Source organism: Triticum dicoccoides, chromosome 6A (genome assembly GCF_002162155.2).
Source record: "Triticum dicoccoides isolate Atlit2015 ecotype Zavitan chromosome 6A, WEW_v2.0, whole genome shotgun sequence".
Taxonomy (NCBI): domain Eukaryota; kingdom Viridiplantae; phylum Streptophyta; class Magnoliopsida; order Poales; family Poaceae; genus Triticum; species Triticum dicoccoides.
Window position 1 is genome coordinate 257,277,004 of NC_041390.1, and position 3,694 is coordinate 257,280,697.

Consider the following 3,694-nt stretch of genomic DNA (forward strand, 5'->3'; position numbering starts at 1 on the left):
AAGAAGAAGAATCTTGGAAGAACCACCGTAAAGATTGGAAATGAACGAAGTAAAAGATAACGAAACACCGGGAAGAATTGAAAATGAACGAAGTAAAGGGATGAATCACCGGTAAGAATTAGCAAATGAACGAACATACATTAGAGAGTTAAGATACATGAGAACGAAGAGATTACGAGCTGATTAGAGAATCCTTGATTTAAGAAGCGGTATGATTTAGTGTATGAGAGATGAAAGCTGGAATGGATAAATCTAAGATGATGGACTCTGGATGAACAAACTGAAAAGACTCTTGAATTGCTCCGGATAGGTGAAAAGAAATCTCACAACTAAAGAGAATTATGAGAGGATGGCAAAAAGCTAGAATCACAATTCTTGAAGAGAATGGAGCAAGATTGAGAGAAAAATCTTCTTTGGTCTTCAAATACAGAGAATGACGATGAGAAACACCACCATGAATTATTGAGACACTTCGTAATGATTAAAAGAGGAGAGGTTGAGCCAACGATGAAAAGAATTGTGAAAGATATAGGAGAAGGCATTTGAATGATGATAAATCATTCTTACATCAAACTTCTTAAATAAATTTGAGGATAGCTCCGGGAAAATAAGAGTCAGGTAAGATCCTGGAAAAAGACCTGTGGGTTAGAGCCCACTCAAAAGAAACACTGTTGAACGATTTGAAAGAGAGAAAGCATCAGTTGAATTAAATGGCTTGAATGAGATATCATCCTCGAAAGAGCTTGAATGAAAACAGAGTGGAAACACGAATCTTCGAGATATCTTGAGTAATCTGGAATGATTGAATAGCGAGATATGGATAACTAAGAGGTGCACCGGCATGAGAAAACATTAGAAACGAGAAAAAGAATATTATCAACAAAGCTTGAATTGTATCCACCGGAGAAGAAAACGAGTGAAGAGTGACGAACTTGAAGCTCCATTAGAATCTTCATGAGAATCACCGGGTAAGAACATGAAGGAAAAGAATGGAGAGACTTCACATGAATAAAAGGATACTTGATTAAGAAATCTGAGTCCTTGAAGAAACAAGGGTGGGAGGGTGGGAAAACAAAGGCAACTTGGGATGGATGAAACGAACACCATAGAGAAACTGAGATTGAATCTTGCGGATGTTGAAAATGAACGGATCCACTTGAAGAGAGAAACGCCGGTTGAAAAGGATTGACGTGGAAAACTCAATGATCGAGAAGGATTAGTATCCACATAGAAATATGAGAACACCACTTAGGAAAGGTATGGAATCAACACTTGACATTGAAGCAACTCGAATACCACAACTCAAAACAAAACCAAGGATTGGCTTGCAGAATAAGCCGGAACAAACATATGCTAGACATTTCATCCAAAGTTTTCGTGGTGGGGCCTACACGGGCTCGATCGTACATCACCATCATGTACAAGGCAGTGCACATGACATACGAAGCGTCCCCGAGTAGGCATAGCCAAGGACTCTTTAAGACACAACGAGACCACTATAAAACCAACCGTGGATAGGTGGACCACTAGACGTCGAACCCCAATTTCATATCATACATCTGTCGGAAAGATATCTTAAGAGCTACTTGAATTCCCACCTATGAAACTCGCGAACCTTTCCGGTTATGCAAATAGGTGTTGGGAATACAGGGGAAGCATAATATCTCACCCAAAACTAGCAAATTCTACATCCAGCTGTATCCATCCTTCAACACATAACCAAGAAACCTTCGGAAATCGTTTACCTCAACCTTCGAAAAGCATCTGTTATACGAGTTATGGCAATACTCCCGAACTCCCACCCAGTACTGGGTGGCGTCGTGGTTATCTCACCAACAACTGCATAAAAGAGATTTTCGATGTTGGCGAAATTAAACTCAGGTATTGCAGAACTGCAACGATAAAATTGTGACGACAACACCTCGGAGCTCAACTCCCCGGGACACTGCCACAACCCCTAAATGTCAGGAGGCACCAAGAAGACTGTTCTTGTCACAACACCATCGGAGCGATTACAAGATACCCGCGTGATCCTAAAAAAAATTTAGTGAAATTTGAGAAGAGAAGAGTGAAAACTCTACGTCAGGATGCCTCACCAGAGCGACGAAGGGACTCGGGAGTAAAAAGAATTCCTAAACTCTCCGATATATAATTCCTAAATGACTCAAAACATTTTTCTAGACTCAACAACGCCAATGATTCGATCAAGCAGGGGGCTCGTAAGGTCGGGGAAGGCTCTGATACCAACTTGTCACGCCCTCGATGCGGCTATATCTCCTACGTGGCAAAGCACGACTTAGAGGCATAACCGCATTGAAAGCAATGTCACAAGTAAGGTAATCTTCACAACAACCCATGTAAATAAATAAAAGGGGAAAAGGATACATAGTTGGCTTACACTTGCCACGTCACACAAATACATGAATAACATTACAATCATCCAAATACAATCAGGGTACGACTACAAAACAAAAATGAAAGAAGACAACCCCAAATGCTACACAGATCCCCGATTGACCCAACTGGGCTCCACTACTGAACAACTAGGACGAAACAACACAAAGGACAAGATCCTCATCGAGCTCCTCCTTGAGCTTGGTTGCGTCACCTGCTCGGTAACATCGGCACCTGCAAACTGGTTTTGGAAGTATCTGTGAGTCATGGGGACTCAGCAATCTCACACCCTCGCGATCAAGACTATTTAAGCTTTTCGGTAAGGCAAGGTATGATGTGGAGCTGCAGCAAGCGACTAGCATATATGGTGGCTAACATACGCAAATGAGAGCGAGAAGACAAGGCAAAAGCACGGTCGAACAAATATGATCAAGAAGTGATCCTAGAACAACCTACGACAAGCATTACTCCAACACCGTGTTCACTTCCCGGACTCCGCCGAGAAGAGACCATCACGGTTACACACACGGTTGATTCATTTTAATTAAGACCAACTTTAGGTTTTCTACAACCGGACATTAACAAATTCCCATCTACCCATAACCGCGGGCACAGCTTTCGAAAGTTCAAATCCTTGCAGGGGTGTCCCAACTTAGCCCATCACAAGCTCTCACGGTCAATGAAGGATATTCCTTCTAGCGTGAAGACCCGATCAGGCTCGGAATCCCGGTTACAAGACATTTCGACAATGGTAAAACAAGACCAACAAAGCCACCCAGATGTGCCGACAAATCCCGATAGGATCTGCACATATCTCGTTCTCAGGGCACATCGGATGAGCAAGACGTCGGGTAAGCCAGCCCAGAGTTGCCCCTGGTAGCCTCGGACATCGCTTAGTTGGACCAACACTTAGAGAAGCACTGGTCCGGGGGGGTTAAATAATATGTCCCTTGAGCCGGCCGACTCAAGGGAAAGAATAAAGCTAGGTGGCAAATGGTAAAACCAATGTTGGGCCTTGCTGGAGGAGTTTTATTCAAGGCGAACTGTCAAGGGGTTCCCATTATAACCCAACCGCGTAAGGAACGCAAAATCCGGGAACATAACACCGATATGACGGAAAACTAGGGCAGCAAGAGTGGAAGAAAGCACCAGGCATAAGGTCGAGCCTTCCACCCTTTACCAAGTATATAGATGAATTAATTTAAATAAGAGATATTGTGATATCCCAACAAGTAAACATGTTCCAACAAGGAACAACATCTCCATGTTCCAACAAGGAACAAACTTCAATCTTCACCTG